This window comes from Pinus tabuliformis, chromosome 7 (assembly GCF_031772625.1).
Source record: "Pinus tabuliformis cultivar Carrire ecotype Pingquan chromosome 7, CPIR1, whole genome shotgun sequence".
NCBI classification, from domain to species: domain Eukaryota; kingdom Viridiplantae; phylum Streptophyta; class Pinopsida; order Pinales; family Pinaceae; genus Pinus; species Pinus tabuliformis.
Window position 1 is genome coordinate 774,653,976 of NC_142293.1, and position 27,221 is coordinate 774,681,196.

The 27,221-nt window shown below is 40.7% G+C and overlaps 1 protein-coding gene across 5 annotated transcripts in view; it reads left to right on the forward strand.

The window, feature by feature from the left end:
• Positions 1–27,221, forward strand: part of LOC149249873 (pto-interacting protein 1-like) — a 218,144-nt gene that overhangs the window by 106,376 nt on the left and 84,547 nt on the right. The gene's annotated exons all lie outside the window — the stretch shown is intronic.

The following is a 27,221-nucleotide window of genomic DNA, read 5'->3' on the forward strand; positions in this document are numbered from 1 at the left end:
CTTAGCTTTATAATGATACCGTGGGTTCAAAAAATACCCAGCTGCATGTATAGGGCGATGGAGTTGATTGTTCCATCTTTCATCAATGATTGCCCAAATGGGCCCATACTTTGCCACTCTCTCCTTGTATGCTGTCTTTATTTGCTCCTTTGCTTGATCCATAGCCTCATAAATGAAGCCCATAGCCAACCTTTCCCCATCCACCAACCTCAACACCTTAACTAGTGGCTCAGCAAGCTTCACAATCTCTGCTGCCTTTCTCCAAAAAGTTTCTTCATGGACTTTCCTTTTCAATTCTTTTCCTTCTGGTTTGTTAGACCAATTGCTTTGATTCCATTCATCACTGGAAAACATCTTTTGCAAGTTTCTATGTTGGGAAAGCATAGATTGCAATGTCAAAAAATGTGTAGCAAATCTAGTGATGGCAGGCCTAATAATATCCTTGCCTCCAGTGTGTTTCCTCATGAGACTCAAAACCAGTGTATGATTGTAGATAAATTTTGTTATGCTTTTGGCATGATCTACAGTGTTTTTGACCCAATCTAATTTTCCAATATCCTCAAGCATGAGGTCTATGCAATGTGCAGCGCATGGGGTCCAAAAGATGGTCTTGTGTTTTTCCTCTAACAGTTTACCAGCAAGAACATAGTTAGAGGCATTATCTGTGATGATTTGAACAACATTAGCCACCCCCACCTCCTCAACAACCTGATCCAATAGCTGAAACAACAAGTGGCCATCTTTTACCTTATCAGATGCATCAACTGATTTTAAAAACATGGTTCCCTGTGGGCAGAAGACAAGAAAGTTTATGATGGTACGGTTTCTTTGGTCAGTCCATCCATCTGACATGATGGTACAACCTGTTCTTGCCCATGAGTCCCTGAACTCTTGCAAATACTCATTAATGGATTGAATTTCTTTTTGCAAACGAAACCCCCTTAGCTCATGCATAGTAGGGCCTTTGAAGCCTTTTCCAGCAGCATGTATGGCATCAAACATAGGCTCATAATATGGTGAACGAGCAGCATTAAAGGGGATATCAGCATCATACCACCATCTAGCTATGTACTCACAAGCCGTCTCCCTCAATTCTTTCTTCCAATGGTCATCTAAAGTGGGCTGAATTTGACCTTTACTAACTTCAGGACCATGTGCATCTGATGGAGAGGAGGGAGTGAAATAACTTTTGATAGTCACGTCACCCTTTTTCAAATTCATTCTACCCTTTCCCTTATCTTGAATAGAACCAATAGAGGGAGGAACATATCGGAAAGAGTTGGATGCCTCAGTTTGAGGGATAGAGGAAGAACCCTCAAAATCATAGTGGGAGTTGGTAGCCATCATTTTTTGTATCTCCCTCTTCCTCCCAATTTCAGCCTGTATGTCTTTTTGCCTAGCCTTCTCTTTTTTAAATTTTTCAAAGCTGGCCAACAAACTCTTTCTAATCTCCCCAATTTCTGGTGAGGTGCATGGGGTAATTTGGCCTCTAATCCCTGCCAAGTGTTGTTTCAGCCTATGAATGCCCCCAGGACCTTCCTTAATTTTCCTATGGCAAAATTTGCAATGCATTTGACTATCAACCATTTCAACATATGCCCAAGCAGGATCTCTTGCCCTAGGTGCCATTTTTTGACTAGGAAAACAATCTGAAAATGAAAAAAAAAAAAACATTGATTCAATGTTCATTTACTTGACAAAAAACACTCTCTAAGCTTTCTAGATATGCACCTAAAATTTACTAAGCAAAAACAGATTTATAGAGGTGGAAAAAAATACCTCCAGGCACAAACTGCCTCCTCAAGCTTGCTCCAAGAATCAGCTCCTCAATGCTGCTCCAAATGGCTGCCCAAGAAGCTCCTCACTCCAGCTACAATGCTCCTCCAAGACTCCTCACTGCTGCTCCAAAACAAGCTCAAGAACTGCTCACTAACTCTCAAAGAAGACTCTCACTCAAATGCATAAGATTGTTGTGAGTGAATGAGAGCACTTGGGTGTGTTAAATAGGGTTTGGGAGGGGGAAATGGACCCCAAAAATCATTTAGCATATTGGTATAACAGTTTGAGATCCAAAACAAACATTAAACAATTTAAAAATCCCAAAAAAATCAATTTTTTAATGCTGTTTACGTGTGGAGGGCCGTCCCATTGTGACTCGGCCGAGTCATATCGGAAACGGCCGGGTTGGCCGAGTCACCCATGACTCGGCCAACCGGACCGTTTCCAAGGCCGGGTCACTCCCAACTGCTTTAACTCGGATCAACTCGGCTGTTTTGGTTTCGAAACGACCGGTTTTTAAAACAATGGATGTGGGTGAAGGGTTCACCGCTGCAATTCATTGTTGACAGTGGGAGCCAAAAGAACCTCATTTCAGCAGAGGTCGTGAAGCGGCTGGGACTACCAACCATACCACACCTGCAACCGTACAACATTGGGTGGCTTCACCAAGGACGAGATCTCCGAGTCCGCCAGCAGTGCCGCCTTCCTTATAGTGTCAAGCCCTTCATAGATGAGGTATTGTGTGATGTTGCACCGCTTGATGTTTGTGATGTATTATTAGGCCAACCATACTTGTGGAAGCGACATGCTGTGTATGAGTCAAGGCCTCACGCTGTTATTATTTCTTTTGGTAATTCATTATACAGGATATCAGAGGTAGCCCCACCTACTGCCACCTCTTTGATCTCTGCTAAGAAATGCAGCAAGCTCATCTCCCAGACTAGGAAATTCATTTTCTGTCTGGTTCGCTCCCAAATTAAGGGGAAGATCGTCGCCACATCCACGACCCTCACGAAGGGTTCCTCCACGCAGCAGCAACAACAGTAGAGGGATACGGTCATGAAAGAATACATGAACATCTTCTCCTCACCCACAGGGGTACCGTTGCACTGTTAGGTCAAGCATTCATTCGATCTAACTCCTAGAGCACCTCTACCTAATGGGTTGATATATCGCTGCTCCATTCTAGAAAATGCCAAGTACAAGCAGCGACATGATCAACATTAGGTACCACACAAGTTTCAGGTGGGCAACAAAGTCTGGTTGCACTTGCAGAAAGAATGCCTTACAAGAGCCCATCAGAAGCTCAGACCACTCCAATATGGTCCTTACACTATTACCAAGGCTGTGGGAAACAATGCTTTGGAGCACAACATTCCCCCATTCCTTCGCTTGAACTGAGTGTTCAATGTGGACTGCCCTCGACTACGTTACCCACCATTACTAATCACATCAGAAGTTGCAGAACAACCCACCAAGGACCAAGTTAAGCAGAAGTTTCCTCATCTCATGGAGGAACTTAGCGCAATAGGGACCATTGCTTCCTAAGGGGGGAGGAATGATCCAGGGGGATGTTGGTGGCCACCCACCTATCCCACTTGGATCCCCACAACTGTCTCTTTCAGTTTTTCAGTTTCCTTAATTGTAGCACAATTTACTATTTTTGGCAGTTTTTCGGGTCTTGAACTTCTGGAGCCGTTTTGAGGCCCTAAACGACTTTTTTGGGAAAACTGGGAGCAACATGGGTCCATGGACTGATGTTGCTCCTCCCAAAGTTGTAGTCCTTGGATAGATCTTTTTAACGAGGTATTGTGTGCGTCAAATGGAGATTGTATGCCAAAGTTACGACTTCGGGAAGTTGATGTACCAATTTACCCAAAACGGGGCCCATAGTTTGGCGCTTCATCTCCTAGGGTTAGGTTTTTGGATGTTTAGGGTTTTCCATTGTTTCTCAACAAGAAATTGTTTCTCAACAAGAAATAGGCCTTCGAGCCTCATTGTAACACAATTTAGAGGCATGTAACCGTCACATCTCTTCTCAGAGATAAGCTACCATCGCCCTAGCTGGTTTATTTCCATTTCTGTCTGTAAGCATATTTCGGTATTTTACATTAATGAAATGAGGTATGATTTCTGTTGCATCTTTGTGTTTATGGTTATTTCTGTAATTTGTTGCGTTCCTATTTAAATCTGGATCATGGCCATCCTACTTCATGAGTGTGCGACATATTAGCTATTGCAAGAGGCCCACATATATGCAGATTTGTCTTCTTTTTGCAAAGCACCAAGGTTGTAAAACTTGAATCATAATTTTAAAGAGATTTGGATTTAAATGGAGTATTATTAGAGGGAGTAAATTGCTACGGGACGAATTTCTTTAAAGGTTTTTATGAAGTCGTGGCATATTATTGTACAGTGGGGCCATGAAGATTTTTGTTTTGTTTTGAGAATCCCTAGACGTGTTAATTAAAGGCCAAACTTCGCTGAATTTCATAGGCCGATTGTGAAGCAAAGCTTGTTCCGTTCGAAGCCCTGTCTGTTGCGTAAAAGACTGAGCCGACAATGACAAAATTGGTTTTAGTCATTTCTGTTTCGGAAACTGCAAAGCTGTGAACATTATAGTAGAATGAAGGAGACGCACTTCTTCTTTCAACCGTCATTCATAACCAAGGAGGGGCCCATTCGTGGATGCGTTGCTATAAGGTGAAGCTGCGTGGATTTTTGGTGGAGATCTGGAATCATTCTTGAGACAAATTTTCATTACTGGAAGGCCAGGTATGTAGCTAAGGGACTTGTGGCCCAACAGTGATCGATGAAGTAATGCGACTTGATTACTTAATGAGTCATGCGACTAGTCTGAACGTTCGACACTGAGTCCATCAAAATAACATGTGTAAATCCAAATACCATTCTTTAGCTAGTGATTGCGGGGGTGGAGGCCACGCTGGCTGTATCGAGTTATGTGCCGTTGTTTGGCGGACCAGAACGCTGGTGGACCACTGCATGTGATCTGCCCGTGACTTTGTAGAAAAGCCAAATTAGCGCGTTTAGAGTCCGATTCAGTTTGGGTTGTGTCAAAGAGGCACAAAGGTTGTAATCGAGCTGTTGGACAGTGCGGCTATATACTCGAAACCAAGACGTGAAATAAATCGTCGAGACAAATCCGCAAGGGATGCCAATTTTTTTTACAGGGCTGAGTTCTTTGGACATTGACACGTTCTGTTTGACTAGAAACGTGGTTCGGTCAGCAGAAAGGGTACATCAGTTGTGGGGCTACGCGCAAATGCATAAGTGATTAGAGAAGCAGAGGGGAGCACGCTTTGCAAAACGAGTGACAATAGACAGGGTGTGTTGGAATTTTGCATGGGGAGTTGCTGAGGGTGACGACTGCTACACGAGCAATTAAGGAGTCTGAAGCATAATGCAACTGACAGAAGAGATAGGGGAGTCGAGAAATGACTTGATTAAAGGGAGATCCGGTGCATGGTTGGATCGTTGTGGTGTGCATTGCCCCTCCTTGGGTAAATTGCATGAGTGGAACGTTGTTTGGAAACTGGAGTCACATAGAGGAGGGGCCATGCAGATCATAGCAGAGCCAAACAGTTGTTGTGTAACTATATACAAAAATCGATTTGAGAGACGGAAACATAATTATATGGTGAATCGACTAGAGGCACAATGCGGTTTGGTCTGGAGTATATCCGTCTAGTTAAGTTAATTCTTTTAGGGAGGCCGAGTTGGGTTCTTTACAAGAATATTCGCTCAACCAGACTTACTCAGAGATATTCCGGTACGTGGGCACACAAGGGCAGTGTTGGGTCATTATTTTTCTAAGGGGAACATAATTATTTCCAGATTCTGCGGGAAGCTCCATCAATGGTTATCTATATTCGAGACTAACCAGGCATGTAAATTTTTAGCCATTCTTACAATCTGCATCCATACACTAATTGTCTGCTCTTGCCATGCTTGAAGTAATCAGTTAATAAGAAATTCTTGCAGTTAGTTGAGAACCTGAGATTTTTTTTAAAGCAGCGTTATGTCATTGTTAGTGTTAATGTATTGAGGATGTATGAAGCTTGTGTGATTGTGTCCTAGGGTATGGCTAGTAAAGGTTCTCGATATATTGACCTATGTTGTTGACCATATCGCTGAGTGACTCAATGCATATGTAATATTGGTCCAGATTGTCAAGAAACATGGAGCTCTAATGTATGTTTAATGTTGCTCAGAAGTGCCAAGTCAGGATGTAGCTATTTTGTAAAGGAAAATTTGAGTCATAGAGAGTTGCATGCTGCCAGGGTTCTGTGTTAGCCAACCTTGTAGCATCTAGTGATAAATGCATTAGGGTTGATATTGAGTCAGCTATGTAATCAAAATTCATTGTTGTGTTTGATGTCATAGTAGAGTGCATACATCTTGTTGATCAATTTGCAGAATAATGGTTTTTTTAAAACAACTATTAAATCAACACAACAATTCTTCAATGAACAACAATATAGACCAGAAGACAGAACAAAATTAGAAACCTTTCTCAAGAGGGGTCTATGTCATTCTTCAGAAAGAACAACCAAAGGATGTGGAAAAGGGGTAGGAAATAGGACACAAGATTTTTGCTTTTGGGACAGATTTGAAGCACATGAGGGTCACATGGAAAGTCCTCTTCAAAATTGATGAACTAGATGCCCTTCTTTCCAAAGTGAGTCAATTAGAGGAAAATGTAGAAACTTTGAATAATTTAACACATATTCAATGGAGATTATCCTGATCATGTACTATTGCGGAAAACATACACAATACATAAGCTCCTCTACGTTGATCATCAATATAGCAGCATCAATAACAATAAAACATCAAGAGCATTCACACATTAACACAGTATGTATCCCGGGGAAAGCATCTCGCTAAAAACCCCAACTATCTGTATATTAATGATTGAGTCATGTAACATTACACAGCATAATACTTCTCACAAGTATCTCCACCTCTGTTACACACAATACAGCTTAGATCTGATCTCCAAATCTCTTCCACTGCTTGCCTGCCTCCACTGCTCAATACCTGCTCAAGAACTGATGAGAATGGCTTACCAAACTCGTTTTTCACCTGCAAAATAGTCACTCACACGTTGTTGGACGTGAGCACAAGCTATAATGTGGGCAAATATGTGAGCAAACTCATTGGCATACTCAATCCCTTGATTGTGCAAGATCTGGTGCACAACTATAGTCACAACTGATAGCAATCTGATTCTCTACCACCTGTCCCTGTTGAACTGAACATGCACTGACATGCAACTGAGTTAACTGATGTATTCATTAGTTGTATTATGAGTTAATAACTTGTGAATTAATTAATAACTAATTCACCCAACTCATCTCTAGTCTATTTGCCAGTTAGACTAAATACAACCAGTTTAACAAGGCTAAACTGAACACAACTCCATCAACTCCACAATCAACTCCACCAAACTCAACTGATTGAGTTCTAACTGAAGTCATGCATGCAACAACTCAACTGACTCATAAGAAAAGCGTATTTCCGTCTGACAGCTACATGTGCCACCTCTGTAGCTCAAATTGTAGTGCTCCAAGAGAATAAGATTAAGTTTATAGTCCAAATATTATTGTGAGATAATAATATTTGACTTTTCTATTTTTGACAGCCAGTCTAAAAATAGACTTTGATCACTCACACTGTGATCACTCACACTTTCATAAAAAATAGAAGTTCATCTATTTTTCCCAACTTGATTAATCATCCATAAACAGCAACCTGCAATCCATAGACATGATCCATATTTCTAAAAATAGACATAGTCTAAAAATAGACTTGCGCCAAAAATAGCCTATGGGCCCACTTAGTGAAGGCGACTCTTTTCACTAAGCTCCATCATCTTGTTGCAATCTCAACACTCCCTCTCGACAAGATATGGATTATCAGCAACCCCTAACTTGCCTCAGTGGTACTCGAATTTGCTCCTGGTGAGAGCCTTCGTCAGAATATCAGCATCCTAATCCTCCGTTGGAATGTACGAAAGTAAAATGATCCTCCGCTGCACACAATCTCTGATATGATGGTACCTGATGTGCTTGGACCCGAACAACCCGACCAGGATCATCCTCATCCACACAGATCTCTGCTTCCTGCTGTACCAAGAAACTGCTATCGATCCGATACTGAAGACCCCTCCTGATGTGCTCTTTATGTCCGTTGGGCTCCCTGCCCAATCTGCATCCGTGAAGCCACATAGCTTCACCTCATCCTCCTGTCTGTACCACAAACCATATCCCGATGTGCCTCTCAAGTAGCGCAATACATGCTTGCCCGCCTTCCAGAAGAGCTTGGTAGGCTTAACCATAGCTTGTGAAAGCTGGTTAACTGCATAGCATATATCAGGTCGTGTATTGACCAAATACATCAGCGACCCCACCAACTGTCGATAAACAGTGGCATCCACTTCTTCTCCCGAAGTGGCATCCTCCTTCCTCCAACCTCCAGGAAGAGGAGTATCAACAGGCTTGCAGCCATGCGTGTTGAACTTCTCCAGTATCTCCCGAGCATACTTGCCCTGAGAAACAAACAATCCACCACTGCGCTGCCATATTTCCAATCCCAGGAAATAGTGAAGGAGGCCCAAATCCTTCATCTCAAACTCTGTAGCAAGATCCTTCTTGCATGACAGTATCAACAGCTCATCACCCGTTAGAATCAAATCATCAACATACAGTACAATGATAAGCAACTTACCCTCCACCACAATCTGGTATAGGTTCGGATCCGCCTCGCTCTTGGAGAATCCAAGTCCTGTGAAATAGCTGTCTATCCGTGTGTACCAAGCACGTGGTGCTTGCTTCAACCCATACAGCTCTCTCTTGAGCCTGCACACATGCGACTCGCTGCTGAAGACTTCAAAGCCTTCGGGTTGCTCAATGTACACCTCCTCCTCAATGACTCCGTTGAGGAACGCAGTCTTCACATCCATCTGATGAATGTGCCATCCCATCTGCGCTGAGAGAGCAAGAATCGTCCGTATGGAAGAATACCTTGCGACAGGTGCAAAGGTCTCCTCATAATCGATCCCCTCAATCTGTGAAAAGCCTCGGGCAACAAATCTTACCTTGTACTTCTCCACACTCCCGTCAGCTGCTTGCTTAACTTTGTAGATCCATCTCGAACCCACCACTGATTTCCCTTCCGGTCTAGGAACAATCTCCCATGCACTGTTTTTGACAATAGAATCATACTCTTCCACCATGGCGTCTACCCATGCGGGATCCTCCATAGCTTCCTCGAAAGAGGATGGCTCAGTCACAACACACTTGCTCATAAGAGCCATGTATCCAGTGTACCGATCAGGTGACTGTCTCTGCCTGCGTTGGGCGGTAGGTGGTGCTACAACTTTCTCTGCATCTTGAGCCAGTCGCTCAGCTTCTGTCAAGCGCTTTCGCCCTCTAATGGTTGGCGCTGCATGAGTGGACTCGTCGACTCGATGAACCTCATCCTGTGGCTGATCCACATCCTGAAGCTCATCCTATGGAACTAATAGCTCCTCATCTGCATGCAAGTGTAGCTCCTTCTCAAGCGAACACTTCATGGCTTTCTCCTCCTGAAATTTTATATCCCGTCGCACAACAGTTTTACCACTGTCTGGCAAATACACACGATAGTTGTGGGGCGTATCAGTGTACCCCACAAATATCCCAACCTCTGCGGTCAGCTCCAACTTCTTCCTGGCATCCTTCGTCACATGCATGTAAACGTTAGCACCAAAAATCCTCAAATGAGAAAGATCAGGCTTCTTACTAGAATAAGTCTCCTCAGGTGTACTCATGCCAAGTATCCTATGAGGACAACGGTTCTGCACATAAACTGCTGTATTGCATGCTTCCGCCCACAAGTGAAGGGGTAGGCCCTGATCATGCAACATTGCCCGTGCAGCACCCACAATCGTTCTGTTCTTCCGCTCAGCTACCCCGTTCTGCTATGGGTTATGGGGAGCTATGAGCTCTCTACGAATCCCTTCTGTCTTGCAGAAATCCTTGAACTTGTCCGAGATGTATTCACCACCATTATCGCTCCTAAGAGCCTTCACCTTCTTCCCCGACTCCTTCTCGACCAGTGCTTTGAATTCACAGAACTTTGAATATGTCTCGCTCTTCTTCTGCATGAAGAAGATCCAGCACTTACGAGAGAAATCATCAACAAAAATCACATAATACCTGTGTTTTGCTGTCGAAGCAACTGAGAAAGGTCCACACACGTCTGTGTGAATTCTCTCAAGGATCGTCGTGGCGCGACTATCCTTCTCGTGAAAGGTGGCTTTCACAAACTTCCCCAAAGTACACCCCTTGCACTGATTTGACTGCGCAAGTGTGCCTTTAGGAAGCCCTGTAGTGATCTGCTGCAGTATCTTCAAGGCTCCATGGTGAAGGTGACCCAATCTCCTGTGCCACAACTCACCATCATCCCGGCTCACCTATCCTTCTGCCTTGCCTGCCATTGCTGCGCATCCATCTACATGCAACTGATAAAGGTTCCTCACTCGAACCCTTATCTTCCGGGTCTCACCAGTTGTCTTGCTGCGCAGGAAGGCCTTTCCCTCGCTGAAAACAACATCGTACCCCTTGTCTTCTAACATCGCCACTGAGATGAGATTCTTCGTCAATCCTGGAACATGCATGACTTCCTTCAATACAAAGGGTTTACCAGACTCCCTCTCAAAGGAAATGGTACCGATACCGGTCGCACTGTATCTACCATCATCGCCCATCTCGATGTGCACTCCAAGATCTTTGTCCTCCAGATCAGAGAACAAATCTCTATCTCCCGTCATGTGAAAAGACGCACCACTGTCCAAGAACCACACTGATCCCATCACACTTGAAACCAAGCATGCGATCAATGAAAAATCAAGCTCAAACTGAGAAGCTAAGGCCTCTCCCCCTGCAGATCCAGCAGCTTGCTTGTTCTTCTTCTTCTGCGGACAATTTGTGGCATAGTGTCCGTGCTGGTGACAGTGAAAACACTTCACCTTGGACATATCCTGCTTCTTGCCTTTCGCACCAGACTGAGAAGCTTTCTTGCTCTTCCCTTTCTTTGCTTTGGCAACCAAAGCACAATTCTCTTCATCAACTCCCTTTGACGAAGATCCGTCCCTGGTACTCCGCCTGATCTCCTCCTGCACAAGATCTGACCATAGTCTTTCCCATCCTGGCAACTTCTCCCGACCATTGACAGAGTCCTGATAGGAATGCCAACTCTTCGGAAGACCAAGGAGAGCCAAGCTCACCAAGTCCTCATCATCGACAGTAACCCCCACACTTCCCAGCTCATCTCGACACTGAGTGAACTTCGTGAGATACTTGGGAATACTGTCACCCTTCTCGCATTTGATGTTTCTGAGTTTATCTTTGAGCGCCAGCTTCCTCTGATCGCGCTTGCTTTGGAATAATTCTGTTAATGATTTCCACATCAAATATGGAGTAGCCTTTCCATGGAGGCTGGACACAATGTGATCCTTCACGCCCTCCAACAGAATCCTTCGACATTTTGCGGTCTTCTTTTGCCAAACTTCCGCCTCAGCAGCATCAGTAGGCTTTGGGATATCCGTATCTATGAACTCCTTCAGCCCGTTATCATCCAATACTGCCTCCATCCTGTCCTTCCATGCACTATAGTTTGAGCTGCCCTCAAGAGCATACTCCAATCGCAATCCATTGAAAGACATTGCTGCGTTGTCACCAAGAAAACACTGCTGCAAATTTGAATTCCACCAGCAACCAACTCAACTGCTTCCGATCTAGAATTCGTGAGAACAAAATATTTCTCGTACAGAGATTGACTGTATGGGCTTTTACCGGATATTTCACCTTCCAAAGGAAGGATGAATCCAGAGGCTACCTGGCCCGATTACAGACTCTGCCTGAAGAAATAGAATGTAAACACTTCCTGAATAGTAGATCTGATGATCAATCCTCGCTTGATATCCTGTAAAAAATCTCTTCTACAAATCAAGCTGCTCCGATACCATGTAGAAACTTTTTCTACAAATCATCTAGCTCTGATACCATGTAGAAACTTTGAATAATTTAACACATATTCAATGGAGATTATCCTGATCATGTACTATTGCGGAAAACATACACAATACATAAGCTCTTCTACGTTGATCATCAATATAGCAGCATCAATAACAATAAAACATCAAGAGCATTCACACATTAACACAGTATGTATCCCGGGGAAAGCATCTCGCTAAAAACCCCAACTATCTGTATATTAATGATTGAGTCATGTAACATTACACAGCATAATACTTTTCACAAGTATCTCCACCTCTGTTACACACAATACAGCTCAGATCTGATCTCCAAATCTCTTCCACTGCTTGCCTGCCTCCACTGCTCAATACCTGCTCAAGAACTGATGAGAATGGCTTACCAAACTCGTTTTTCACCTGCAAAATAGTCACTCACACATTGTTGGACGTGAGCACAAGCTATAATGTGGGCAAATACGTGAGCAAACTCATTGGCATACTCAATCCCTTGATTGTGCAAGATCTGGTGCACAACTATAGTCACAACTGATAGCAATCTGATTCTCTACCACCTGTCCCTGTTGAACTGAACATGCACTGACATGCAACTGAGTTAACTGATGTATTCATTAGTTGTATTATGAGTTAATAACTTGCGAATTAATTAATAACTAATTCACCCAACTCATCTCTAGTCTATTTGCCAGTTAGACTAAATACAACCAGTTTAACAAGGCTAAACTGAACACAACTCCATCAACTCCACAATCAACTCCACCAAACTCAACTGATTGAGTTCTAACTGAAGTCATGCATGCAACAACTCAACTGACTCATAAGAAAAACGTATTTCCTTCTGACAGCTGCATGTGCCACCTCTGTAGCTCAAACTGAAGTGCTCCAAGAGAATAAGATTAAGTTTATAGTCCAAATATTATTGTGAGATAATAATATTTGACTTTTCTATTTTTGACAGCCAGTCTAAAAATCAACTTTGATCACTCACACTGTGATCACTCACACTTTCATAAAAAATAGAAGTCCATCTATTTTTCCCAACTTGATCAATCATCCATAAACAGCAACCTGCAATCCATAGACATGATCCATATGTCTAAAAATAGACTTGCGCCAAAAATAGCCTGTGGGCCCACTTAGTGAAGGCGACTCTTTTCACTAAGCTCCATCATCTTGTTGCAATCTCAACAGAAAATAAGTTGATGTGGGCTTTGAAGCCAACCATGCTAACCTTGAAGAAATTTCAATCCCCACTCCGGTTATCAGTTTTCCTTATCACTCCATGCATTTAGTTTTAAATCCAAACATGATAAATATTCTAAAATCTGGAAATGACTATTTTTCTGAAAATAGAAATTTAGAGATTTCACAACCGCTGAAATTGCAGAAATGAAACACAACAAAATTATGACAGCCACACAAAAAATAACACAATGATTTTTGGACAATGTGACCCTGGAAAAACCCCCTACAACTCTCGAGGAAAATTTGAAAACCAATTTGAGAGCTCTTCTTTATTTTTGAAAATGTTTTTACATAGGAACTGAAATACACAGTAAAAATTCCAGCAACCACAAATTACAACTTATCTCGATTTTCGTGTTTGAACTTTGCCTCGAAAATCGTGTCAATCAGTGAATAGCCAAAATAGAAAAATTTTTAGCAATAAAACAACATTAAATGCTGTACGGTTGCTTCGCAATTCGTGCCCAAATCTGCCTCGAAATTCGTGCCCCTGCTACTGTCGCTCTTCCTCGATTTCTGTGCCTTTCTCTTGCTGTACGGTTTTGCCTTGGGATGCATGCCAATAAATGTTGCTGCCCAAATTTGCTGAAATGTCTTCTTGCTGCTCCCCTTCACTTCCTAACTGCTCATAAATTTTCTCCTTGCTCTCTCTTCTCTTTCTCTCAAATGCTCATGAAAGAATGAATGATTTTTTTTTCTTCTCTTCTCTTTTTACTCTGTAAATGACCTCTTGGGTTACCCTAAGATCTAATGGTTGAGATTCATTTGAATCTAGGGATGAGAATAAATGTGCATTTAGTTCTCACTTTCTATTTTTTAACTCACCCACTTAAATAAAGACCCACTTAGCCTTTTATTTCCCACTTTTTCACTTTCTAATTGTTCATTGACTTTAATAAAGTCACCTTTTTCACTTTCTAATTGTTCATTGTTGCTTGCCTTGGAGGGCTTTAATACTTATTTAATGACTCATACGAAATGTAACATGCCCAAGAAGGGTCCTTCATTCATGACATTGACTCAATTTGAATTTTATGACTAGATGACAAAACGTAAAGGCTCACTATGGGAACCATTACTAAAAATAAATTCCTTTCTCATGAAACCCATGAGACAAGCATTACAATAATAATTTTAATTTTCTTCTTTTCATCAATTACATAAAATCACAATTACATGTCATTACGAAGACCGAACCTATTTACACTTTTCAACACTCCCTCTTAACTAGGGAGGTATTCATAATGGTACTTGGTCATTCTGAATTTGAATAATTTCTGATAAGAAGAGTCGAATTGGTAACCCATTTGTTTAGCATCATATCAACCAACATTGTCACATAGCAAGGCCTTGACTAACAACTTTATCTTTCCACAAGATCAAAGCACAGTGTTGGCGAGACCAATGATGTATAGACACCCTCATCATTTTCTCTCTTGGAACATACCACATTGGGGTTCTCAGGGTGTGTTCCACTAGGACTATTCTTATCTTGGATTCCCTGTCCTCAAAGAATATCAGTCCTCTACAACTACTCTTATCTTGGATGACCTAACTCATCCTCAAAGAGCATCGGATGTCCGATGTTTACCCAATCCTCCATTCTGTCTTCTGAAGTGAAGACAAGAATGATGTGTCTATCTCTCCGTCTTAATTACTAAGGACATACCTATTCCAATAAAGGAATGCACTCATTCCTACAGAAGGAATGTACCTAAGCTCCCTCTTGGCTTAGGAATTTTACTTCCAAGTTTCTACCAAGAAACTTGTTTCCAAGCTCCCTCTTAATTAGGGATTTACAACAACTCCTCAAGTGGAGATGATGGGACAACCCGCTGCTTGGAAAACTCCTCCTTATGATGTCATGAACTTCTTTTCGTTATTCAAGAGTTTTCATGTTCGGGACTTCTTCATAGGCACAAACCATCCATCACTTTCATCCATGAGTCAGTCATGTCATCATTTCTTTCATCGGAAAGTGATCCATCTTCCTATCTAGCCTTCCTTCATGCCACGCTCCCTTCTTCATGTCATGTTTCCTTAATGATCTTTTATCCTATTACATGGACATGATGGGTGGAAGATATCGATAAATCTTTCCTTGGCAACCCTGCACAAACCCATCCAGATATCATTCAAAAATAAAGGAATGAACATTGAATCAAGATTACCTTTATTATGGTCTTTTATCATGACATCTTCTAGTTTGCATTAGCATCCTTTATACACATTGATACATCTCCCAAAGATATATATACTATCAAGGGTCTCTTTCCTTTTCAGACTTCATCAGAGTCTACATATCTTTCATGGAGATATCCTAGTCAGATCTCTTGGTCTTTGGATGTTGATTGCCTTTTTCATGGTTTCATATCCCTCTACATATCTTTCATGGAGATATCCTAGTCAGATCTCTTGGTCTTTGGATGTTGATTGCCTTTTTCATGGTTTCATATCCCACAATCTCTTCCTTCCTTTCTTCACATATTTCATTTCCAAGAATTTCCAATCAGAATTCCTCCAATGTTGTCAACCACCTCATATTACATATGAGGACATCTTATGTTGATTTCATCTAGACAATGTGTGACCCCTTCATTCCTGCATTTCTTCAAGGGAGGAGATCCTTCCTTTTGATTATGTTCTCAAGAGTCAAGATAGAGTATTGATCCATGTTACTTGCAACCATATGACATGAATCTACAATATCGAATGTAAGCATACATACCTCATTTTTCCTTTGGGTCATCCAGACTTTCTGTAGCAGCTCCCTTGATTGAAAAAGCTTCAATCCCTTGCTCTGCTTCTTTTATGTCATCATACCATCATCCCATGAATTCCACAAGTTTGGAATTCTTGATGAAACACTTGCTTCCTCTTTTGATCGGTGAACCTTTCGATGAAGATTCCATCAGAGAATCTTGAGGATCTAGAGTATCCCCTATCTAGTAGATGTTTCCTTTAATATGTATGACGAGCCTTGTACTAGATGAACTTTTTCTTTCTTTTCCACAAGTGCCATTTATGTTTTCAATGAGGTTCCCAAGAGCTATATCCTTCATAGTTGACTCCCATATATTTCAATTTCAACCATCTTTCATGATGTCATGCTTCTATGATGCCTTGATGCATCACATTATTTTTCTTAGTTAATCACGATATCCATATCTTACAACAAATGACTTAGGAACTTGAAAAAAACTTAGGTGAGGAAGACTATCTCAGTCATAGTAGAGATATCTTAGTTCCTCTTTCTTGGACTTCTTTTTTTAGCTTCTTGCATTTCTTCGGTGATATGAGCTTCTTCTCTTCCTCTTTTGTTATTTTCCTTCTTGATCTTAGGACAATCTCTTATGCAGTGTCCATATTCTTGACACCCTTTACATTGAATCTTAGTTATGTCTCTCTTCTTTTTCCGAGAACTAGACTTCCCAAATTTTCCCTTTCTTCTTGTCATTGTAGCATAAGCTTGATTTTGCTCACGTGCTCCCACATCAAATTTGGCCTTTAGTCTAGATTCTTCAATCTTGCACAATGACCATAGATTGTGGAATGGAGTAGCTTCTTTCTTCCCATAAACACTTGAAGTAAAGTTATCCCACTCCTCTGGTAGTGCATTTAATACAACTGTAGTCATTTCTCTATCAGACATGACTTCTCCCAGATCTTGTAGTTGATCCTTGATTTCAGATATCCTCATAAAGTATGAGGCTATTCCATCTTCCCTTGACATCTTCAACTTGTAGAGTTCTTGTCTTAATGAGATGACTTCTCCAGCAGTGCTTACGGAATACAACTCTACCAGTTTGTCATAGATTTCTTTTGAAGTTTCGAGTTTTGATACATATGGGATGAGGGGATCCTTGATGGATTCTATGAGAATCCTTTGAGCCCTAACTTCCCCTTTCATATATTTTGCAAGAGCTTGAGCATCTTCCTTTCCTGGTTTAGTGATAGATCCTTTGACATGTTCCATAACCTCATTTTCAATGAGATTCAGATTTGTCCTTTTCTTCCATGCAAGATAGTTTGAAGCCCCAACCAATTTGTTGCTTTCCTTGCAAAAAGACATTTTGACAGATTTAGATGTGGACTTAAATACACTTACTTGATAGGATGCTCCTTCTCCTTGTTGCTTGCTTGATGTTGATGATGATGTAGAGAATAGAAAACTTCTCCTTGATGAAGATAGTTTCCTTCAATAATGATTCTTGGTCTCATAGAGAGGGAGATCCTTTGGACCCTTTTGATGGTGGTGTCTTTGTTGCTGAAGACCTTTAATGGTAAGAATCTTGCTTCAACGAGAGAGAGATCGCCTTATAATCTTGATGACAACGCCTTATTATCTAGCTTCCTTCAAAACACTTTAACTTCAAAGTGATTGAGAACGGATCCTAGGAATGCTTCTTTGATTGATGATAATATGATCTTGATCTTGAAGTGCTTTTCTTGGATGAATAAACTTCAACCATACCTTGATTCGTAGATCTCTTCAACTTGAGTAGATGTAGGGTTTTTCTTGATGATGATGCCAATACTTCTTTATAGACTTCTTTGATCTAGGGTTATGGTGCTTCCTTTTGAGATCCTGACTTCAAGATGATCATCACTTTGATGCCTTCCTTGAGATTTGATCCTTGAGTGTCCTTTGATAAAATGCCCTTCCTTGATTTAGTGACCTTAGCTCTGATACTGTGTTGAGAAATCTAGGGCATCAAGGTTAAATGATTTCTCTTTTATTAGTAACTGCTTGTGAATGCTTTTTACATCTTAGATTATGATCTTCTTTTACTTATGTTAGTATAGTATTATTCTTCATCAAACAACTACCAATGCATGAACCATAAAGAGACAAGAGACACAGAATATAGGCTATAAGCCAGGGCCAAAACCTCTCCCACTTGAGAGGAAAACCCGAACAAATTCTTCTTCTTATAGAGATTCCAATTGACGAATACCAAGACCAAGACCCTTGACCTATTTGCCACTCCAAGACCAAGTCACAAACCTTCTTTGATGAGTTCCTTCTTCCTTGTGTCAACAATAGACACACTTCACGATTTTTTCTCCTTCTCGGCTATCTCTCTGAGTCTCGGTTCCTAGTGACAAACCTGCAACTTTCGGTCCTAGATCAGAAACCCTAGCTCATGTAGATGGACCAACTTAGACCTTTGATTTTTCTTGATCTGGAAGCAGACTTCTTCTCCTTGAACTCGGCGTGAGTATCACCTTGACTTTCTCATTGAGTTGTCCTCAAATCTGACTGCTATACTTCGACTTCTTTCTGCATCTTGGACACCAAAGATTTGTTGCACGTGTGGATAACTTCAACCCTCAAAACAGACCCAAAAAAATGCTAGGGACTTCGTTCTTCCTTCCCTTTTCCTCGTTGACCATAATGCTTCCTTTCGCTGACCATCACACCACTTACTAACTCCAGACCTTAACCGAAAATCCTTGCTCTGAAATGAGGCTGAGTGGCCTATTTATAATTGTTTGCTATGATAATAAGCCGACTTGACATGAAGATGAGCTGATGTGTCCTTTGGTAAAGATAATATTATTCTTCTTGAAGTCGACTTGAAGGAGAGGTCTTGTGCTTGTCTTGGAGGACTTTTGTACTTATTTAATGACTCATACAAAATGTAACATGCCCAAGAAGGGTCCTTCATACATGACATTAACTCAATTTGAATTTTATGACTAGATGACAAAACCTAAAGTCTCACAATGGGAGCCATTACTAAAAATAAAATTCCTTTCTCATGAAACCTATGGGACAAGCATTAAAATAATAATTTTATTTTTCTTCTTTTCATCAATTACATAAAATCACAATTACACATGTCATTATGAAGACCGAACCTAGTTACACTTTTCAACAGCAGGGAGGGTAACACCCTTGTCAACCTCTTGGGCTAGACCCAATTGATATGTATAGCTTTTGTATCTGCATCCACTTTATTATTTGACTATTTTTCTAATGTGTAATGCAAATCATTTTCTTTTTTCCACCCATGCATAAGAATTTTCACGGGGAATGTACATACTTGTCATTGTGAAAGTTAAAATTCTGAAGTGCTCTAACCTTGTCATCAGACATTTTTAGAAAATACTTAAACATAAAGGAGCATCGAATTAGATTACCATAGTAACCTTAGTTTAAGAATCTATGGAATGGTTGATGACCAGTGTTGGTTGCTTGATAACTTTACACTTAATTAAAATAACATGTACATGTTCATGTATATACCATAATTTTGAAAATTAGTACGAGTTGATGTTGACTTAGTCAACTCAGCGAGTTGACTGTTGTTGGAAATGTAACTAGTTTCAGTCTTCGTAATTGTTTGTTCTCATTTTAATATGTATCTTATGTAACGAACAACATAAGAAAAGAAAAAGTTATTATGGGTTTCATGGTCTTTATTGACGGTCTTCTAGGTAAAAGCATGTTCTTCATGCTTATAGGGTTTGTTAGGTCATAGGATTTATTGTCATGAGTCAAGAAAGTCAACATCATGTTTATAAGACCCTTCCGGGCAAAATATATCTTGTAAAAGAATTTATTTTGAGTCTAGAAAGTCCTGGAAACCTCCAAAGTACAAGTCAACCTTGGAAGCTTCAAGTTAGCCTAAAGGAGGGAATTTGACCCCTTGGAAAGGCTATATAAAGGAGTAGTTTGACCTCATTTGGCACTCACTCATCAACAAGTTCGATCTCAAGAAGAGAAGTTCGATCTGTAGTTGGGAAGCAAAAGAAAAGAAGAGCGAAGGTCTAGGAGGAAATAAGAAGGAAGAAAATCTTGTTTTTGGGCTATTCTCTCTCACATGTGCGAAAGTCTAGGGTTATTGCTGTTGAAAATAGTGTAACTAGGTTCGGTCTTCATAATGACAAATCTTGTAATGATGTAATTTTGTATCAAGAAATTTTTTATATTTTTGCTTGAGACATGGGTTTCATGCTCAAGAAGTTTCTTGGTCTAGTTGTGGCTCCCATTGAGAGCCTTAGGTTGAGTTATGTAAAATGAAGACAATCATGTATTGTTACACTTATAAATGTAATTGTTGTAAGTCAAAAAGTCCTTCAAGATCATTAATGAAATACTCCAAAATGTACCCACCGAATTGATGCAAAGAAGCTGCTCGAAATAATTTATTTGGACAGTCTAGAAGCCTCCTATCATGTCGGCCTAGGAGATGAGAACACAAGCCTATATAAAGGCAACGTTGATACCTCCTCCAACACACATCTATCTCATTCTCTCAAGGAAGGATAAACAAAGAGAAAGGGTCGAAGAGAAGAAGTCGCAGTCCAAGAGGAAGTCTGTTCCCTCATCCGAAATCACCTAAGAAGTCTGTTCACACATGCGGCAATCAGATCCGAGCTAGGGCATCATCTTGTATGGGCATATTGTTGGGTTAAAGGCTCGATCTTGCAGTAGTTGGAAGGAGCAAGCTATCTAGAAGAAGTTTGCAAGGAGAATGAGGTCATAGAAGGGCTAGAATAGCCCTAACCCTCCTCGCACGTGTGGACTGTATACTGAAGTTGACAGATCTATCCTCGCTATTCTAGGACAGTCACTCTCTCAGCATCAAGAAGTTCAAAGCTCAAGGCAAAGGGCCATGATATGTGAGATCAATCTCCAAGGAAAGCGAAGATAGAGGAAGGCTAGGTGAGCCTATCCTTGATCACATTTGCAGACTGTCATAGTGTTGTTGCAGACCTACTGTGCTATCCGAAGTTGCAGAAAGAAAGACTTGTTTGGGTACATTTTGGAAGTATTGTCATTTGATTTTTGAAGGTGTTCTTGAGTCAAAGTTTGGGTCTTGGAATTCATCAATAAAGATTCTATAAGAAAGAGTTCGAAGGGTTTTTCCTCTCACGATTTGGAGAGGTTTTTGCCCTGGCTTGGTGCCAATATCTTGTGTACTCGTGCATTGTTGATCTTCTTGTTTTGATAGCTGGTTGATGATAATAACACATGTTAATAATAAGAAGCAGAATATAAGAAAAGAATATCACAAGCAGTTATCATAGGTAAAGAGAAATCAAATTCTTAAATTGCCCTAGATTTCTCAACAATTGCAGCGACAAAGAGGGCCAAAACTGCAGGTCCGAATTGCAGGAGAGCGAAGTGCATCTTGTTGCTAGAGGAGAGAATATTGTATCTTGACCTCGTTGACCTTGGGAGGATCTATCTTGCTCAAGGAAGAACTCTTGAAGAAGTTGGATTAGGGTTTCTGCAGTAGCTATAAGGCTAAAATTGCAGGACGAAGTTGCAGGGCAGAAGCTATGGTCAAAGTTGCAGCTAGAAGTTGGTTCTCTTAGAAGGGCTGATTTGGTACTTGGAGGACTTGGTCTAGGGTTTGGGTTTTTGCTATCTCATTTGAAGCAAATTATATAAGAAGAGAAGAGTTTTTGGGTTTTCCCCTTGGAGGGGTTTTGCCCTGGCTTGGAGCCTAATTTTTGTGTCCACTATTTTTATTATTTTTCTCTTGATATTTGTTTGATGAAGAAGATCTAATAAAGAAACACAAGAAGAATAATAAAGTTCACAAACAAGTATTAAGGTTAAGGAAAATTGGAATTAATAATTGCCACTTTGCATTTTCCAACATGGGATTAGAGCTAAGGTGAACTAGAAGGGAGCTGGAAGGATCATCTTGTGGACAAGGGAAGGGTTTGTTAAGGGGAATCACCTGCATCAAGTCCTCATCAAAGGAAAACCTGAAGAGGAAGATTACAAAAAAGTTTTTGATCTCTCTTGGAAGGAGTTCTAATCTAAGGCTCATTGGAAGACATCCTTGAAGAAAGCATCAAGAGATCTTGGTGGCATCACTCTTGGAAACTGTAATTGAAGTCTCTTTGAAGATCTTGAAAGCCTCAAGATAGTTGGAGACATCATCAAAAGACTCTTGATCATCAACTAAGTATCATATTATTACTCTATGTCTGAATCTAAATGTCATATGCATTCTTTCTGCAAGGAGAGCAATAAGCTTGTTGGCTCATCAAATTTTCGAGCATGGAAGAAAAGGATTGACCTGACACTTATAGAACATGAAGTAATGGAATATGTTACTGGTGAAATTACTGAACCTAGCAAAGACAAGACTCAAGAATCATTGTTGAATCCGTTAAGGATCCTCTTGTCCCATTTGTTGCAACACATGAAAACTTCGAAGGCTTTGTATGACAAGCTAGTGAATTTTTACTCTGTAAGTACACTAGGACAAAAGATGTCTTTGAGGAATAAGATATATAGAATGGAGAATCAAAGGACGAAGACATGGTATTCTTTCTAATGAAGATCTCTCAATTAAGAGATCACTTGCAGGGGCTTGGAAAGACTATTTCTGATTCGGAAATAACCATCTGTGTACTGAATTATTACCACTGGAATGGAGCAGATGTGCAACAAGCATCTACTCTAAGAAAGACTCAACTCCTTTTGATGAGTTGTGGGTTCAATGCATTTTGTAAGAGGACTAGGATCGAGGCAAAGGATGACATTGGATCAGATGAACAATCTCAAGCCTTTATAGCTAGAATCAAGAAGTTGGAGAAGGGAAAGTTTGGAATTCCAAGAAGAAAGATATGTCCAAGGTTCAATGCGTTAAGTGCAATGAGTATGGAACAAGGTTTGCTTGCGAGCAGAAGCAGGAGCAGGGACCGACATTTTCAAAATCTCTTGATTCGGGAGCGGATCGAAAGTGAATTTTTATATACTATGTATTTATATATTTTGATGTATATATGTCAACAAAAGCATGTAGAATGATGAATTAGATATAAAAAGCATAAAAACATGGATTGAACCATATAACATCAATCATCTAAAAGTTATAATCTTCATTAGGCACGTCCACAAGTTAGTAACATACAAGATGATGAGTCTCATGATTCATCATTCTTAAAGTTTCAAGCTTTCAAAATTCGATATATAACATTTTTCATCATTGACCACTAAAGTTGTAACTTGTACTTGTAACCATTACCATTACCAAGTAACCAAACGATAACAAAGAATATCTAACTGTAATGTCCCTTCCTAAATTAATTTGTCCCAAGTTTATTTTTCTACAATTTTGACATTTTTGGTGACCATGGGACCCACAAAATTTTGAAGAAAGACTTAGGAGAAAAAGGGAGGCCGAAATATTTGGTTAGTGGAGTGTGGGGGCCACATGCACAAGGAAAAACACACTTGCCAAGGGAGAAGTTCGAATAGCCAAGGAAGGGAGGTCGAAGAGCTAGATGGAGGGGCCCACGTGGGAAAAGGAAGCTCACTAATTATAAATAGGAGAAGCTCAGCCTCATTTGGGGTCTTTTGTCAATTGAACTCACTCTTGTTGCTTGAGCTGCTTAGCTGGGTCACTTGTTGTTTAGCACCGAGTTTTCCAAGCAGAGAACTCACCCTTTCTTTGGGGGACTTCGAGTGCCACCCTAGGGAGGTCAAATCGTACCAATTTGGAGAGGAGCTGGAGGGGATTCAGAGCTTATCACTTAGCCATTTGCTCAGCTAGTGCGTGTTCCAGGAGGACGCAGGAAGGGAATATGTTGGAGTCATTTCAGGGGTCTTCCGGGTAGCAATTGCCAAGAGAATTTTGGTATAGAAGCTTCAGTGGGATATCAACGTTTTGGAGGAGTTTGGGAGCAGGAGATTTTTGCTTGAGGGCAACACAAATTGTAGCATCTAGGGCTAGTGCAGAAGCTTCTCACTGGGCACATGTGGGATCTTGTGGGACGAGTTGTGGAGCTGGAGTTTGCCAGGGGAAATAAGGAGAACCTTGGGGGAGTGTAACTCAACCTTTTTGGAGTGATTTGGAGGGATTTCTCTGGGAGTTGCAGGCAGGCTGTATTTCCCAGCAGCTGGAGGAGGACGTGGTATTTGGGGGCCGAATTTTGGGGGTCAAAACCAGACCAAACCCTTTCTAGGTTTTGGTGGGTTATTTGTGAGGAGCTTGGGGTTAATTTTGCAAAATTTTCTAAGCACCGGAGGTGGGGTTTTCAGCAACTTCTTTCTAGTAGATAGTGCAATTTTTTGGGGCAGCGTAGGGCATCATTGGAGCAACTGATTCTATCATTTGGGCTTGTTATTTTATCACCTGGGTTTTGTCACACTTGCCATTGAGGCAAGCCCAGGTGCACTCCTTCCACACTATTGTACTATTGCTCCAATTGCTTAATAAAATGGCTCAACTGGTTATCATTTCTGGAGTTTACATGGGTGTTCATTGAGTGTTTAAAATTTCTAGTGTTGTATTTATTGTTTTCTTTGCATATCACTATTTTTCCTAATTAGGAACATTACACTAACATGCAATGAAATGTTTCAACTTTAACAAAGCATCATATTCATAATTCATTACCAATGAGTTATAATTGCCAACTTCAAACTTCAAAGTTAAATTGTCATATATTGTTTACCAAAAATATCGTAATAAATATGAAAGAGTCAACAGTTATAAAAACTACTAGAAACTAGAAAAGACAAGTAAATATATTATCTATTGCTAATTCTTGGGCTTTTTGCCACCACGAGAAATGTCTAATTTTTGGGAAAGCATGTAGAATGATGAAATAGTTATAAAAAGCATAAAAACATGGATTAAACCATATAACATCAATCATCTAGCAGTTACAATCTTCATCAACCACAGGTCCACAAGTTACAAGTTTTGATTTATATAGCATGTAAGGGTGCACATAACCAAAATAGAATCGAGTGCAATCCATCTCTAAACTGAAAATACATTAACAAATAGGCTCTAGATGGCCTCTAGCATCCAAAAAAACCATGCTACTACAAATACCTACAAATCATCAAAATCATTGCCTATCCTGGGATCTTTGCCATTAATATCACCCTCTATGCATTAACATAAGATAGAAAAAATGTAGCATGTCAAGTCAAAATTTTGTTTGAGTGATGGGTACATTTTTAGTAGGGTCATGATAGAGGAGTTCGACAACCAATGTCACTAACATCAAGGTACATAGAGGGATTGGTGCTCTTGATTAAATACAAGTTACATACTCTAGTACATGACAAAATCCAATGGAAACATTGCAATCCCCCCTATCTTGAAATCTTAAAAACTGATGAGTTTGCTGGATTTTGAGTGAGATCTAAAATTCTACTTTCTTCATATGAAATCCAATGAGGTCGGAACCACTATCAAACATCTTGAGTCATTTCATGGTAATGTTAAAAATTTAAGTAAAAGGATGAAAATGAAAAATGCGGGGTCACTCTCGATGCGGGAACGCGCTTAGGGAGCAGATTCAGGGGGGGTGTGTGAAAATTTCTAACATGAAATTCTACTGCAATAATTTATTTATTTCACTTTACTTATTTCTCACAATAAGTTATTTACAAAACCCTTCAGGAAACATTAAAATAAATTCTACTGCAGTCATCACATAATTACATAGAGAAAATAACAGTGATATACAAGCACAACAATCAATCACATCAACACAGTTGTTTTTGGACAATTGTCCCTGGAAAAACCCAATGTGGGAAAACTGGTGTAGCAGACGGGGATTTTATTAATCTTCTGCAACAATCGCTTTACAAGGAATGATTCCATAGAAAAACTGAGACACTTCTAAGTTTTGAGAGAAAACACCTGAGACAAAGTTTCTCTTCCTCCAGGAGGAGTTTTGACACCCTAGAGACCCTTCACCCACCTCTGCATCACTTCTGCGTCACTCTACGTCTCCAATGGCACTGTTTCCTTGCTCTTCCCTCTGCGCTGTCTCTCAAATGCCCTGCGTCACCTCCTCCTTAGTCACTGACTGCTGCTGATGTCCTCCTTTTCCTTCACCCTGCAACTCTCCCTCTGAAATTGAACTCCTTGGCCTAGAGAATTGATTTCCCTCGGGGTACTGGGTATTTGCCCGGTGTGTCTCCAAATGACTCTCAAGTCTTCTCTTATACTTTCCCTGTTGATGAATCAATGACCGAGATTAAGTCTCTAATCAACGGCTAAGATTAAACAGGCTTGATCCTCGTCTCATAGAAGCTTCTGACCCATATCTTTATTAATACCCATTAATATTTTTATTTTCCTAAGTTTATACTTAGGAACCCATTAAAAATATTAATTATTTTAATAACTCCTCATCTGGATGGAATTTCTCCAAATGATTTCTGGGTCTTGGAGATCTCATGCATTCTAGCTCCTCCACAAAATTTCGAAGCTAGATCACATCCGATGCTACCCAAAATCAACACTTCCTCTTAGCGAGGAATGTGCTCTAGTAATACTTCCCAACATAAGCATCACACTTACCCACGACATCTGTCCTTTGCGCTCTTGATGCTCAGCCCACTGCCCCTCATCTATTGCGCTGCAGCAACCTGTACCGCTGCCCATGACACTATAACTGTCACTGCTACATCTGTACAACAACTCTCTCTGAATATGCTGCATTATGCTGCCCATAGTACTGTGACTGCCAACTGTTGCACTGCAACTCATACTATCCGCTTCTGCTACTGAAACAAATTCTTCACCATCCCCATCTTCTCCCTAAAGTACACAAAGTTTGTTCGTCCTAAGGCCTTGGTGAGAATGTCTACCCACTGTTCTCCTGTTGGAGTGTACCTCAACTGTACTGCCCCTCGTTGGACACAGTGTCTGATAAAGTGACACCTAATATCGATGTGCTTCGACTGATCATGAAAGACTGGATTCTCAGAGAGCTTGACGCAACTCTAATTATCACACATAATATTGGTCGCTTCCATCTTTCTCCTGAATAAATTCACAAGCAATTTCCTATGCGATATGGCTTCTCACGAAGCTGTGCTAGTTGCCATATATTCAGTTTCAGCTGAGCTCAGAGCCACGGATTTTTGTTTCCTACTACGCCAGGAGGTCATTCCTGATCCGATGCTGAAACAATACCCAATGGTACTTTTCCGATCTACTAAACTTCCATCCCAATCTGCGTCAGTGAATCCACTCAACCTAATGTCACTGCCTTGGGTGTACATTAGTCCATGCTCGACTGTTCCTCGTATATATTTGAGAACATCCTTGGCTGCTCCCCAATGCGTCCTCTTTGGTTCTACCATGAACTGACTGAGGTTGTTGACAGCGTAACAAATGTCCGGCCTAGT